Source organism: Sphaerodactylus townsendi, linkage group LG11, assembly GCF_021028975.2.
Source record: "Sphaerodactylus townsendi isolate TG3544 linkage group LG11, MPM_Stown_v2.3, whole genome shotgun sequence".
Lineage (NCBI taxonomy): Eukaryota > Metazoa > Chordata > Lepidosauria > Squamata > Sphaerodactylidae > Sphaerodactylus > Sphaerodactylus townsendi.
Window position 1 is genome coordinate 52,701,016 of NC_059435.1, and position 16,767 is coordinate 52,717,782.

Here is a 16,767-nt window from a genome sequence, read left to right on the forward strand (position 1 = left end):
GGGAAAGACTTGATGAGAAGAATTTAAACAGCTGAACTCAGAAGCATTTTACTGAATAAAATTTCTGGACTTGGAAATATACCCCAAAGAGTATGAATCTCCATGTGTTTCTCCAAACAACAACAAAAACGTCATGATCTGAAACCATCATGGAATGGCCATTTGTGAAATGGAGAATTTGTACACAAAATATACAATTGTAGCATTTGTCTGGCTACACAATTAGGCAAAGACGCTAAGTGGACTTTTCATCCTAACGAGCGTTGCTGAACAATATCAGAATAATTGCAACGATACATAAGGGCACTCAACCAAGATAGTGAGCCTGGGAATTAACAGACGTTTAAGTGTGCAATTACCTTTTTCATGCCATTAGGTACCTAACTGGCTGGCTAAACTTAGTCGCACATGCCAAATTATGATTTATTTCACAGAATTCTTGCATTTGGGTCTTTTGCTTTTGGAAATAAAAAATACCAAGGAATATTTAGCTTAATCATGGGAGCTGGGCAAAGAAGTGCATAAGACTAGAGACAAGGACTATAGAACCACTGTTACCAGACCGATCCATAGTGGGTTGGGGAAACTCTGTTTTTAAGACAGAAGTGTCTCTACCTCTCCTGCCAGCCCTTGGGATACTTAGAAAAATGGGGAGCCCATTCTCTGCATTGCTAGTGTACCCACAAGTGCACAGTAAAAACTTGTCTGGACTTGTCTCACCCAATATCTGCCTTGCAAATACCTGCCTCACACCCTTCTTAAACGGATTCAGAGAAAACAAGCGTTCCCATCTACAGACTTAGACTATCCACCCTGAAAAAGCAAAGGACTTTTAATGTCCTTTGCTTTCTCAGGGTGGATAATCTAAGGTTGGAGATGGGAATGTTTGTTTTCACAGCCCAGAAAATCCACTACAACCAGACTTTTAATGTGTTTGCCTCAAGTGTTCCTGTCAGTATTGTATTAACCCAAACCATCTTCCTCTGACTAATCTCTCTCTAACAACCACTTTATTTACATTGCCATTGTTTATAGTTACGACTGACTCAGCACTCTGTCCACCTCTGGGGACTTCCAGCTTAGCCCATCAGGCTAAGCACTCAAACCATTAGATTAATGACTCAACACTTAAAGTTGATGTTTGTCTCTTCCCTTTCTCTGGAAAGGCATGACTTCCCCTTTTCCTCAGAGATTAAGGGCCACTTCGCATAACCCTGAGGGTCCCTTTTCCCCTATAAGAAGTCCCTCTCCCAATAGTCAGTGTTCAATATCTTTGGACATCTCTCTGTTGATATTGTACCCAATGCACTGTTCTTTCTCCTGCCAGAGCTAGCGCTGGTCACTCGGACCTTTCTGCTCCAAGATCAGGTGACTATAACCCTTATTCCCCAAATTCCCTAAATTGATCTGAAGCCTATTCTCTCAACTCTGCTTATATCCTAGGACTGTGCATGTGTTCCGCTGCTTTGATTATGGTGTGTGTGTGTGTGCCCCTATTTTCCCTGATTTTTTTTGGTTAAATTTTATTTTGGTCACCTGCAGATTTCTTGCAAAAGCTGACCTTGGTATATATAGGCAACAAAGATCTTGAACTTGCCTGACCTTTTGCTAAACCAAGAGTCTGCTCTAGGTCATTCCCATACTCTAAAAGGGATAGACTCCCACCATTTCAGGTAACACCCCCACAACCTGTAGCATGGCAATAACTTCCAGTGAATATTGTACAAATACAGGAACATCAGTCAGTGCCACTGGGATTGGACTATCCCTGCCTTTTTCTCCTGTAAGGAGTCTCAATGTGGCTTCCTTTCTTCTCCCCACAACAAATATCTTGTGAGGCAGGTGGGGCTGAGAGAGTTCCAAAGAAGTTCAAGTTCACCCAGCAAGCTTCATGTAGGAGTGGGGAAACAATTCCAGTTCAACAGATGAGAGTCTGTCGCTCATGTGGAGGAGTGGGAAATCACCCCCACTCTTCTGTAAACTAAGTACAAAGTTTCACCTGCTAGGAGCAGCAAAAGTCAACACAGTGACTCCTGCACACTGTGCAGACCCTCTCTGCTCCCCAAAAGAACAATTTTGAGTGCCAGCCACCAACCCACCCCTTGGGTTTGAACTAAGCAACATCTTGTTTCTTGGCCTTTCAGATTCACAAGTAATATTTGGAGAGGGGGGGGGATAATGATGCTAAGAATTATGGGGATTGTTTTAAATACAAAAAGTCCAGGTTACATCTTGTTGTATCAACTCTGTTCTAAAACTGGATGTGCGTCTTTTCAGCAAACACGATGCATTGAGCGTGCAGCAGCCAACAGAGTTTTAAAATGAGTTTTTCCTTTCTTTTTCTTAAATGGAAATAAAATGTTGGATAATATAGTAGAACCAATAACATTATTTGTAAAATGAGTTCCAAACCCCAGCCATAACATGAGTATGATGAAGTTATTAAAAAGCATAATATGGGGGGGGGGAGAGGGGGGGAGATATGTCTAAAGTGTACTGTATTAGCCATCTAAGCAACTAGCAGAAAGAGCAGGGAGAGAATTTGCTTTCACCATGGTAACTGGCATTCTAAAAATAACTTTGAAAAGGCTATTACTTTTCAGGATTAAATGTATGAGAAAGGCAACTTTAAAATTAACTGATGCATTTCCGTTTGTTTTACAGAATCACAAAACAATATCGCTGTGAAATTACTTTGAAGCGGATTTAATAATGATGATGAGCTTTGTGCTAAATCTTACCGCATAGAATATGCACTGCTGTTATCCGTCACGGCTGCCAAGCAACCCTATCAACTTCTTTGAGTTATTCCAGGATTTCTGTACAGGGCCCCATTGTCCCAGTACCGGGTGGTACCCAGTGAAATTTAAGTGCTCTTCAGTCCAGTCAAAATAAGTGGCGCTGTGAACTGGATGCACTTAGACTCAGATGCTCCAGCAAGCCATTCGTTGACCCTTATGCATTTTCTTTTATGCCACCAAGTCAGGGCTGACTTATGGCAACCCCGTTTTCAAGGCAAGAGACTGTTCTGAAGTAGTTTGCAGGGCTGACCAAGCTTAGCTTCTTAGACCTGACAAGATCAGGCTAACCCAGGATTATCCAGGTCAGGGCCCCCTCATACATGGAGGCAGTTAAATCAGCCTTAACAAACAGGACTATGTCTCAGTATTTGAAATTATCGATTTTTTTTTCAAGGCAGTAAGGAAAAATCTAACCCCAGAAGTAATGCCAGCACTCTGGGTTTGCCCTGTCCTCCATTCCCTGGGCTGTTGACCTTTTGGAAACTTGATCTTATTGTCATGTTTGACCTGCAAGTTTAATCAACATATAGCTCATTAATTCCTTTGCTTTCCACTGCCTCTCCAGGCTAATAGCTTTGCTGATTGTTTGGTTGAAGGGCAGGGCGACTGTACCAGAACCCTGTCTAATACCAGCAAGGAATATTTTGTGCTCTCTTCAAGTTTCAGATGGGTAGTGTTGCCAACATACAGGTTTACAATAATGTGCACTTAGGCAGTCATTTGAAAACCAACTTTTAAAAAATGGTATCAAAAGGACCCAGATTAGTTTTGCAGCTCTAAACATTTTAACTCAAAAGTAAACCCCACTTAGTTCAACAGTACTTACTTCCAAGTAAGATTACACAAGTATGCCATTCTAGTCAGAATTTTACACAATTTTACTCAATTGTACTTATTCCTAGGAAAGTGTCCTTAAGCTTGTAATTATTTTAAACTTTCTGCTTATGATGCAGTTAGTTTCTAAATGAGGCTTTAACAGCCACATCCAAGGGTGGGGGGAATCTACCGATGGGAGCAGCGCAGGGTTGCACTGGCAGATTTGCCCTCCCTGGGGCACTTGTTCCAACGGAGGGGAAGATCTGCTGGTTGGTGGCTACTACAACCCTACATGGCGGTGGAACACAGCACTGAATGCTGCGCCAGCATCCCTGCACCTTGACCATCAGTTTGGAGGTATGGCAGGGGTAGGAACTGACAGTAGGCTTCATCTGGCCATTGCCCCTGTTATGTCCAGATCTTTGGACTTATACCACATTTTCGGTGGCATAGGTCCATTCAGCCTAATGTGGGCTTTCTAGGAGCTGGGAGGCTTTTTTATGTTTTTGACCTCCCCACACCACTGGAACGCAATTCCCTCCCCAAACTCTTGGGAACAGCAGAGAGGCACAACTGTGGTGCTGCATCCAGGGCCCCTGGTCACTTGGATGGGGCTGCCCCAGTTTTAACTGTTCCTCGACAACATTGTGAGCTTTGAGAAGTCTCCCTCTCTCTCTTTTGGAAAGTTTAAATATTATATTTCATTTACACGGTGGCATATATTTTTCCCGTGAGCAACCTGCCTTGTAACCCTGAATCTGAATTATTTACCATTAGAAAGAAAGCGTGTTGAGTTTAAATACTAAAAGAGCACCGGAATCCCCTTAAAATATGCACCAGCACAGATTCAACATGCTGATAGTGACTTTATATCTTTTTGGCTTAGGGTACCCAAAGTAATACCCAACATTATACTGAAAGACAAGGAGAAATAGGGCAGCTGAATGTTATTCAAGTTGCTATTTCATTTCTGAAATAATATGTTACTGTTATTTGGAGTGTTATTGGTGTGGCTGAGTGGAATAACCTTGTGCAGCTGTATGATCTTTGGAAATGATAGGTTGAATGACAAACATTTTGCAGACTTTGATTAAACTATGTCCTATTTGTTTCACTTGAATAGTGGATAAATACAGTTGCATATATATTGCTGTTTGGAGTACGTTTTTAAGGCAACATCGTACATGACTTATTTCGACAACCCATTTTGCTTCCAACCAAATGATAAATACTAATATTAAAGATTCTGACTAGGTGGTTCCTGTGCAATTATACTACCTGCTATATTTCTGCCCACGACCAAGGTTCATCTGCACATGGTGTTAGATAATATAGAAACCTGAAATTTGCTTGAAGTGTATTCTGTAAAGCTGTATGATTGTTAAATAAGGGAATCTACAATCCTACATTCCCTTCCTAGACAAGCATCATTACATTTACTAGATTTCTACCCTACCCCCACCCCCTGTGAAATTTCTGCTGAATAGAAGTGTGCTGCATAGGCGATAAAAACAAATGGGTAACACTGCTGGATCATTCCAATCTAGTCCATGCCTCATTTGACAGAAGGGCTAGGGCTGATGAATCTATGGCAGCTAACACTGTAAAACAAATGTGAGTTGACAAAGAGACAGGCAAAAAAGGGAATTTAACATAGGATTGGCCAAAAACATTAAGACAAACAGTAACAATTTCTTCAGATATATCACAACTAGAAGCCAGCTAGGCAGGCAATTCAGCCTTTGTTTTACCCCAGCCTCTCTTTGTAACCCTCTATTGTGTATTTAATCAGGGCCCTTTCCACACAAACCTTTTAAAATGTTTTGAGGCAGGAAATAAAATGTTTCCTCCATGGAATTCCGCATTGTTTTTTACTCATTATGTTCTGGAACTGTTTCATTTCCAGCCCCAAAACATTTTAAATGATCCCCTTTTAAAACAATTCTTTAGCTTGAAACATTTCTAAAATGTTTTCACTTGCTGTATGATCTGTTTACTACATTTTCCATGCCTCTGTGGTGTCCCCAAACTTCCTCCTTGGTGCACTTTATTGCATCACTACCCCTTCCCTGTTTATTTTCATCATTTCTGTATGGGCTTAAAAAAATTCGGAAGTAAAATCTTCAAGGCATTGATTATACCAGCTGTAGAGGCACTGAAACACCAATTCAACAAATAAGTTTAAAAAGTAGGGGAAACCCCTCACGGCAGTCATGAATTGTTTTGAGGGAATGAGTGCAGACAAACATTGTGGTAGAGGGGGAGGGATTGAAAATATTTTACAAACATTTTAGGTGATTTGTGTGGAAAGGACCTATGTCTAATGGGTTTTTATTTCTATGCATCTAAGGAGTGAGCTCTAACTCAAGAAGCATCAAGCTGAAATAACGTTTGTAGTCTTTAAGGTGCTACCCAACTCCTGTGTATCCTGTACTATATGACAATTAGTTTCCTTTGAATTTACTTCAGGTATTGGCAGCAACAGAGTGAATCCTAATTCCTATAGTTGCATGGTAGATAGTGGTGGTAGGAACTGGTGGCATGAACGTGAAAGAAAATAGGATATCTTGGACATGACTGAGGGGAGTGGCACTGATGCCGGTGGAAGCAAAGGCGATTTTGGGCAATTGGACCCAGTACTAGTTGTCAGCCAGTCAGCTCTCAAGCAGCTTCCTCCATCTCATCCTAGAGGTCACTCAATCACGGAATGGGGAGGTATGCAAACTTGCAGGCTACAGGCTTGGATGGCACTCAGCTTAGACGGCAAGGAATGGACTGAAGAAGTGCTTGGCATTTAGCAGTTCTCTCTCAGCATAACCATCACAACTGGCCAGAGGCGTAGCTGGGCCAGAGTGCGTCCGGTGCGCACTCTGGATCCCCCCCCCTCTGCGGCACCCCCATCCTCCATTTACTTTAGGAAACTGAGCAGGCTGGAGGCTTGTTCTGATGACAACTACATTTCCCAGGGTATCCTGGGAAATGTAGTTCCCACACAGGCAGGCCTGTTCTCCAGCCTACTTGGTTTCCTAAAGTAAGTGTGGGGGGCACCACAGGGGGGAAATCATGCCCCCTGCGGCGCCCCCACCACACTTACTTTAGGAAACCAAGCAGGCTGGAGAACAGGCCTGCCTGTTCTGGTGGGAACTACATTTCCCAGGGTCTCATGCGCCCTCCACATGACCCAAATCTGTGCGCCCGGTGTGTGGCGCACCCCTCGATCCCCTGGTAGTTTCGCTGCTGCAACTGGCTGCTGGCTTTTAGGCACTAGCTGGGGAAACCTGTGCATGCTGTGCACAGTAAGCTCTCTGTATGAAAAAAGGCAAGTGCCCTAAAGGAAATCTGGAGGGCAGGGGACAGAACAGCCAAACTTGGGGTTGGCCCTGTCCCCAGGAAGTTGGTGATGATTAGGAATAGCAGTTTCTGTCACTTCCATTCCAGATATCAGTAGTCTGCCCTCAGTGGCATGGGGGGGATGGTGCCCAGGGCACAATGGTGCCCTGGCCCCACCCCCTGCCATGCCCCCAACTTACCTTACAAGAAGCTGCCTGGCTGGGCATGGGAGAAATTGAGAAATCTGTAATCGTTGAAGTTGCGGCCTGATTCCTCCTAGCACACTGTGTCTGTGTTGCCTTTCTTCCTCCCCATCCCCCCAAAGGGCTAGTCCCATCTCCTGGCACAATTGCGTCCATCTTGTACTCATGTTAATTGTAACTGACTACTGAGAGTTCCAATTAAACCAGCTCATAGGTTCAACTATGTAAGAGTGTCTGGCTTTGCCAATTATTATCAGCAACATTATATGATGTCCATCTTAACTGGCTTGTAGATCAGATTGTTAATAACTTTTTTTTTCAAATGGTGGCTGGGTGTGAAGATTTGCAAACTAAATCTGATAACTGTTTCCTGTACATAAATTAAGGCTTAGCTGGGGAAAAAATCCTTGTGTCTGAAAGCTCAGTAATATCCTCTGCATGCTGTCACTGTTTAAACTGAGAGTTTAGTAATCATTATAAATTAATATGGGCACGTGGACCAAAGCACTTTTTGTGAACTTACAGGAGCAAGAAGATACCTGATATCCCATTCATTTCCTGAGAGTTAATACTAACATCTGATGCTTAAATAGATCTGAAAATTTCAATGTGAATTAGTCGGTGAATGCTTTTTTTCCCTTTTATATGTTCGAGGTGGAATGAAAGTGTGTTAATTAATTTCAATCTCACACTGAGGATTAAACAAATAATCCTGTCTTCATAACACTGCTACCTTGAAAAGGCACAAGCATGCATCATGCTTTCTTTATTAAAAAGGGAGTTTTAATGCTATAAGCATACCTTGAAGATTTACTGCTTATTTATATACAAAAACAATGATCAGCAAGATTCTTACACCATTGGACTCAATTATGGCGCTAAATTGCACATATTAATCAGATAGATGATAACAATTTATATTCAGAGTAGAGGGAAAAGTCATAAGCGAGTGCAGTGGATGGATTTGCCAGGGCACAAACTAGCTGTAAAAAGGGGGAAACTAATCAGATGACAGAATCATCCACCAGAGGAAACCAAGCAGCTGCTAGGGAAGCATTATCAGCTGTAAAGTTATGGCAAAATGAATAAAAATTAGGCTGATGTTGACATTTTGTTGTCTGAGCATTGTGCCAGTAGAACCCTGGACAGCCATGCGGAGGCAACAGTCAGAGCCAAAACAGCTCCTGCTTTTTATATGATACTGAGTTCTGCTGATTGCCAGAATCTAACATTGCTACTCTTTATATATTTCTATTAAGCTCCATTCACAGAAATATTGGCTGCATGCCAATGTTACAAACACATCCCAATTTGGTTCATGATGAAAGTGAACCAGGATTCCCGAGGCTCAGATGTTCCTTCTCATTCTTGTTCCCTTCTCATTGAGGAGAATGAAAACTTCCTGAATGAGAAGCAGTTTGTTGTGACATTCTCAAGTGGATATTCTAAACCCAGGTGAATTGAGGGTTTAGAATTTAGTTTGTAGCAAGAGAACAAACCATAGCTTGTTATTTCTCTCCAGTTTAATGTTACAATCAACTGCAGTTTGTTCCAATCTCTGTATCATAGAGGGAACAAGGAAGGCATGCCTTAGTCTGTATTTCTTTGCTTATTTTGTACAGCAGGAAAGTTTTTTTAAATCCCAATCAAAGTTAATTTACTAAGGAATGAAAGGAGAATATCTAATATTAATATATTATTTCTGTTCTAAATAAAACCTAAATAAAAAATAATTGGACAGCACTAGCCACTTAAATCCCAAACATCAGATTTCCATTTTCGCTTTTAAATGTCAGCCTCTGGAACTGACATAAATGGCATGATCCATAATCACAATAAACAAGGAGGATTTCTCAAAGGCAAAGGGAAGACTGAGAGATGGTTAGCTCAAAAGATGCTCTAATTTCTTCCTCTGAGTGGACCTACTACAGCATATAGAATTCATAGACTGAATCAGGGCATTTCAGTTTGTGGGACTTATGCTAAATCCTTGAAGGCACCAGCTGAGTATGGCAGCTACATTTTGGTGTAAACCCCTCAGCAGATAGACATTCATTTCTGCAAAAAGTACATAATACAACTCTCCTGGGACTATCTTTTCAAAATTCATGTCTGTATCACATGTTGGATGCCTGTCCCTGGCCTGAATCCCATTGCTACCAATGGCTTGCTGGGCAGGACCACAGAAGAAGACAGGCAAAATGCCCAACATTATTCCCAGCCACATTCCCATGGGCTAGCTAACATGTAAGCCAGTGGTGGAATTCAAATAATTGAACAACCAGTTCCGGTGATAAGATTCAAATAATTCAATAAGTGATTGTTTACAAGTACCATTTTAACAACCAGAACCTGATGCATCCCACCACTGATGTATGCCCATAGCACCACAGGAGTCCAGAACAGAGAATTGTGACCCAATAGTCCAAACATGAGAAGGAACATTAAGCTGATCCTCTCTCTATTGTGGAAGCCCTGAAAAAGACCAGAGTGTACAGAATGTTACCCAATTGGAGGAAGAGGCCCCAGGTGAGCTGCAACTCCTTCCCCTCCTGACCTTAAAATGGCAGAGGGCAAGGGTTACCATTTGATCCTGAAACTGGAGACTCAGAGGAAACCCAAGCCATAGCTACTCTCAGTGACCCTGTACCTTACTGCTGACCTCCATATGCTGCCCATAGAAAGATCACAAATTAGAAGGATTCTAGACTTGCCTTTTATCAGATATTCTAGAATTTTATTTTTTCGTAACCAGGGATGTGATTTAATACCACCTGTATTCTGAATTCATGGTGTCCCAAGAAGGCTGTTTCATTTGTCTTATTTATGAAGATGTATATTGACTTTGTAGGTTACTTTCTAGCTCTGATTTTTTTTAAACTCAAAAATACCTTTTTAACCATTAGATACTTTTGGGGGAGAATATTTATCCTGCCCTTTCCAACCCTTTCAGAGTGGCATATATGGCTTTATCCCATTTAACCTTCACATCAAGTATGTAAGAAAGTTAGTTTGAGGGATTTGTACCTCAATAAAAATCAGTATTTTGAGGCAGCCATGGATTAATTATGTTATTAAAGTATATAAAATGTCGTCCCACTTACTATAGGCTTAGGTAATTTAATTACCTTCTTAATTGTAGTTTTATGTGTTGCATTTTTTTCCTGACCATTGTTCTTAGATGTAAGAATTAGAAAAATTAGTTACTTTATGAATCTACGAAAGAAATGTAGAGGGGAAGTCAGGGGGGGAAACAGTTTTGGGGGGGAGGGAGGGAGGGAGGGAGGGAGGGGAGGAAAGGAGGGGGAGAAAGGAGGGGAAATCATACTAGATGAGTAGCAAAGCAAATGTATTAGTTCAGTTTATATTATTACAAATTCTTATTATTTTTTCTTAAGTACAACAATTTTGCACTCTCAGACTTTGATGTATTGATGTATAAATCCCTCAACTTTCTGGAAAAGCAATAAAAACTTATAATCAAAAAATCAGTATTTTGAGGTTTTTTATAGACATTCCTGGTTATTCCCAAATATTTCTGGGATATTTCAGGACTCACATTGGTATCACAAAAGTTCCCAGATACTTGAATATATCCAGAAAATATCAATAAGGTGTTTTTCAGATATATATTTGCATCAAATATATCAGAATGCACATCCCTAGTTAATTTGAATTGCAGCGATTGGCTCAAAGTCAGTGAGTTCTATAGCTGAGAGAAGACCAGAATCTCCACTCTCTATTCACAGTACCATGTTAACTCTAAACAAATACTTATGCCTGTTCCATCAATGAGCAGAGGCAAAGTCCTCATCTTCATTTTGACACCCCCTATACTTGCCTTCCCATGTTAGTAGTCACTTATTTCTTCTCAATCTCCCCCACAAGCCCCTGTCTTTTCAGCCATCTATCAACAGAGGTGAGAAGGGTCACACATCTCCAGGAACATAAGATGACCCCACTGGTAAATTCTCAACACAGGATTTAAGACTCAGAAAGATTAGATTTTAGTCTTGTAATGTTTCCATGGCTAATTAGGTATCTCACATGTGACCCCTTCAAGAGAAATAGCTATGCCTTCAGGAGGCTGGCTTCTGCAGAGCTGACTCATCTAAGTATGTCCTAATAGGAGAAGCTGGAAAATTGACAGCATGTAGGTCTCCAGTCTGATAATTTTGTCAAGTGGTTCAGCTGTCTTTTTTATTCTGGTGTGAGTTTCCACTCCTTCAAGCAGAGTACAATACAGAGCTGTTATTCTGATTTTCTGCCTACATAAAGGATTCTAGAATTTTCCAACAACTTCACTGGCTAAGATAGATAGATTGGGCTCCCCACCCCAAAGATATTGAAAGCATATGTGCCTCTGAGACAGTAACTTAAAGTGTTACATTGACTGGTTTTCTTTCATGCACCATACGAAGTAGAAGGCGTCTGGTGAACCTCAAGTGTAGTAACAGAAACAACATACTCCCCTACCCCCCGCCCTTGAAGATAAGCCAGTATTGGTACAGCCTTTGGAGGGAAACACTACTTAGAGTTCAAGCCCACTGATGTTTGCAAGTCCCACTTAAGCCAATGGGACCTACTTTCAAACAAGCATTTTTAAGAATGTAAACAAGAATTGCTTGATTTATACATCCCAAAAGTGGACTATGGTATCCATTTTGAATTCTTATATACTGTGTAGAATTATTTAAAATATGCAATCTCAGAGCAAACTAAGAACAGGTGATAATTCAAATTTTAACACACTCCCTCGGACACGCACAGCTGGTTTGAGGTGCTAGAATTGGATAACAGAATTCCGCAGTTCCTTGTATAATGTAATGCTTCACATTACTGTTCTTCTAGTAGACTATCATCAATGATGAAATTAACTGTCCCATGGTTTCCCCCCACTAATTTAATGAGGGCTAAACTTCTAATTTACATATTAATTAGCATTGTCTAAAAAGTAGTAGATGTAATTCTACAACATCTAACATTTAACAACTTAGCTTATCTAGACGCTGCTTTTAAAGGAAGCTTCTGATTACTTGCTAGAGATTTCTGAAATCCTGACAATGAAAGGAAGCTCATTATTCTAAACAACATGTGGTTTTCAGGGATGAATACTGCTAATTTATTTGCATAATAAGAACGTAACAAAGCAGTTCCAGTGCAGCAGGTGCATTGGTTTTTAATAAAGCCTATCTAACTGCATAGATTTGTGGATTTCAAATAAAGACTTGCATAAACTGACATTTAAAATGGGAATGTGTTGCCTCAAGTCATAACAAGTCACTAGACTGTGTTCAGTGGCATTTGATAATTCAGTTTCTGCTATCGAAGCACTGATTTCATAAATGTGGTTGCAGTAATGTTCGAGCTAAGTATCTTGGCTGAAGTCAGCAATAAATTAATGCTTCAAAAATGAATACATCACATTAGAAAAGTATGTAATATTGATTTCCATTTCCAAATGAAATGGGAAGAGTGAATAAAATGTAGAGTTCGTTTCAGAGATGCCATAGGAATATTAGGCATCTTTGAAATGTAAGTGTAGTACTGTGTGCTTTGAAAAGCAGCTATTAACAGCATTACACAGGAAAGTATCACATTGCTTATTCTTTGCCTTGAGTAGATTCAGCTAGACTCAAAAAACCTCTGAACAACCTATTCATGAAGTAATGAAACTGGTAACTGGGATGGATGAACAGCTCACACAGGGATGAGATCTTACCTACCTACGTCTTCATACAGTATTCATAGGAACAAGATATAAGAATCCAGTTTCTTTCCACCAGAGATCACTTACCTCTACAGTTTAAAACCCCACATCCCTTTATAGAAAAACATTATTACAAACTTTAGAATAATTAGAATCCAGTATTGCCCTCAGATGCAACTGAGCACAATGTACAAACAGCTGCTCAGTTTATATAGAATGTAGCTAATCTTAAATTTCATAACACAGCCAGGCTCTGCCTTTTTGGAGACCCATTCAAGCATTTTGAGATGTCTTTCATATTAATTAATTAATTGATTAATTAGATGTAAATCATCTGGGAAGGTAGCTGTATATAAGAAAGGTAAGTTTGTATTTTTTAGTTAAAAACATTAGCTAAAAACCCATAACCTAGGCCATAGGTGTCAAACTCATGGCCCTCCAGATGTTGATGCTGGCAGGGGATGATGGGAACTTTAGTCCATAACATCTGGAGGGCCGCAAGTTTGACAACTGTGGCCTAGGCAATGCTGGTGTGTGTGTATGTGAGTGCGTGCGTGCCTTCAGTGGGAGACCAGTGTACTTACCAGTCTTTCAAACAAGTCCTCTTTTTCTACAACTACACCAGACTGGAAGGGTGGTGGTAGTAGCATTCTGTCACACAGATGGAAATGCCAGGCTTCCAACGATTACTTTGTTCTCAAGTTCTTCTCAATGATTTCTGCTTCTCCAGACACCTTAGTGAACACCCACTCCTCACTCTGAAAGGCCATTGATATTAACCCTGAAGCAATCCTTAGAATCTCCAGAGATATATGAAAATAGTCTTCATATTATCATGACTTAGCACCATCAAAGACACCTCTATAAGAAGACCTAGTAGTTGCAACTAGCGAGAGGTTTTTTTTTCTCAGAAAACCTTTGGATCTTAGATTTGGAGGAATTACAAACTACAACTGCATGCACTTGTAAGAAAGGTCTTAGAATGTGTTGCCCATTGCAAGCCCTTCCTTCTTTTGGTCTCCCCATGTTCACAAGGAACTTCTGCTCAAGATCTGGTTGGTAGTAACCCCTCTGCAAGCAGGGTCTGGATTTCTGAAGACAGGCTATATACAGAGGCGTATCTAGGGAAAATGTAGCCTGGTGCAAAAACTGAGTTTTCTGCGCCCCTGGTATGGATATAATGATTCCCCTTGCAGCTCCTTATTGATGTTTGTATTTGCATTATCTCATAAAGGGGAAGGGGGACATTGTGTGGGGGGAGAGCAAGATGATAAATGAAGCTCAGAGGTGCATGGTGGAGTCAGGGGCAGCCAAAGAGCTCTTTTGTCCCTAGCTTTAAAAGTAATTTGAGAAAAAGAAGAAGACAAGCAGCCTGGGATTTTGGGAAGTGGTTTTTAGAGTGGGCAGACCTTGGGTTGCTTTTCCTTCTCTTGCTGGGGCTGCAGAGTTTGTCTTGCTGCAAATACAAATGTGGATGCAACAACGGGCAGGATAAAAACCGAGGTTTGGGTGCTGTCAGAAATGTTCATTGGGGATTTTATTTAATTATTTATTAGTTTTGTATACCGCCCTCCCCCTAAGGATGCACCTGTTTGGTTTCCCTCACCCCCAAACACAGGTGCCCCTCTCTTTTTCTGCAAACACACCTCACCCCATGAGTGTGTCTTTATAGGGAAATAGTCTTAAGCAGGACGTATACGGACCCGGGGAGAAGGAGGAGGGGTGTGAGGGGTGATTTTTCACCCCCCAAGACTAAATGGCTGCAGCCCAGGGACATTTGACCCCATATGTCCCCTAGGGTGGTATGCCCCTAGATATATATGTAGGCAGGATAGCTGAAATGGGAGGAGTCAGTTTTGAAGTTCTCACAGTTTCAAATTAGCTTTGAAAACTGATGATATCACAAAATTCTCAGCAAGATCAGAATTTAAAGTAGAGGCCAGAAAAAAGGCCCTTTTAGTCAGAAATGCTAACTGCAATTTTAACAAAGTTGCAGAAAGGGAATAGTCATGCAGTGTTGTATGACCTTTTGTTGTATGGAATACTAGGCCCTTTCCGCACGGGGCCAAAAACAGTGGCCCAGGGACAGAAAAACACCGGGCCCTGGGGAGTTGTTCGCACACCAGTGCTGCTGCAATGCAGCAGCGCTGTCTTGTGCAGTCCCGAGCAGTGTGAAGGCGCCGCTTTCCACCTCCCTTCCTGAGGGACACCGCTTTCCCATCCCCCCCACTCACCTTGTCCTCCAGCATCGGTCTGAAGGGCTGCTGAGACCCGCCCCCGCTGCCCTCCAACCCCTGGAGGTTAGAGGGCAGCATGGGCGGGTCCCTGCAGCCCTCCAGACCAGGGGTCTTCAAACTATGGGCCTCCAGATGTTCACAGACTACAATTCCCATGAGCCCTACCACTTGGCCATACTGGCAGGGGCTGATGGGAATTGTAGTCCATGAACATCTGGAGGGCCATAGTTTGAAGACCCCTGCTCCAGACCGATGCTGGAGGACGAAGTGAGTGGGGGGGGGGGATGCAGAAGAGTAGCCTCTTCTGTGCTGCCTCTGCGGGGGCCGCTCGCATGCTCCTGTGAGAACGGCCCCCTCCCCTCCACCAGCATAATTTCTGCCAGTGGAGAGGCGCCCTTTCCACCGTGCAGAAAGGGCCCTAGATCCATGTTGAGATTTTGCAAGTGTCTGCCAAAACTCAGTTATAAAAGAGTTAACTGTTTGTATGTAAACAAGTTGCTGATGTCACTGATTATGACCTAATCTATTGATCAGCTATTGCTCCATGAGATAGCCATTGCTTACATGTTAGTGAGCAAATACATCTGAAGTTATAAAGTTAAGTTAACTCTGTTTCTTTGTTTGAGGGCAGCACCACCATGAGCACAAGACAGCAGATAGGTACCAAGATGTAACCAATCATACAGTAATGCAGATGTGTAACAGGAAATAAAGGATTTCTTATTTTATCTCTATGTAATCCTCCCTTATAGTTAGCAAACTCATTTATAAAAAGCAACTGAGAATCTGTCTCTTCTGTTCTACTCTGCTAATATGCATATACCCAACAGTCTGTTTCCCATTTTTTTCAAGAATGAAACCTATCAGGATTCAGATGCATGGCTGTTTACTGGCTTGTAAAATCAAAGCTCAGAGCAATCTAGCTGTGGTCTCTGGTCCACTCCAGATTAAAAACAAACATGACTGGCACATTGTCTTAGCAATGATGAACAACTGCATTTGCCTTTTTAATGCTACCTTTTCACCTCGTGGATAGGCTAATTGAAATATTTCTGAGCCTCACAGGGCTGTATGGGAGAAACATGCCCCGGAATCTCCACATGTGGTAGATATGCCAATAAAGGTTTTCCGTTTGTCTGCCTGTCCATGTGTGGTTTTATGTTGTTCTTTTAAATATATTGGACTTTCATTTCTTCCCCTGACAATCTGTCATTGTTCAGAGTACTAAATCTACTTTTAAAATTAAAAACAGAGTTTTATTGCTTTTAACCATTATCTTTTATGATGGAAGACAGCCAAGAAAAACTGACTGGTGCATCAAAATGGCATTTCTATTTTGCATAAATCACCAAGCAGAGAAATGTGATGGGACTTGCTGGGAACAGATCGATCAGAGTCCAGAAACAACCCTGACAAGTCGAAAAAGCAGATGACGCTGGAAATAAATCCTTTTTGTGTAGGCAAGAGGGATTATAGGATTAGCTTCACATGTTTTGGATCTGAAATTTGTTTTATATCATTACAAACCTTTTATGGGCAAAATGAGTGGTTGAGAGAAAAGCAGTTGATTTTTTAAAAAATGTAATTAACCAAGTGCTGTCTGAAAAATAGTGGGCCAGAGTCATGGTTTATGTTACATTTATGGGGGATTCAGCACGGGTCAAATACAA

General features: G+C 41.4%; 1 protein-coding gene across 1 annotated transcript in view; it reads right to left on the reverse strand.

The window, feature by feature from the left end:
- ZNF804B (zinc finger protein 804B) overlaps positions 1–16,767 on the reverse strand; it is a 99,415-nt gene that overhangs the window by 10,205 nt on the left and 72,443 nt on the right. The gene's annotated exons all lie outside the window — the stretch shown is intronic.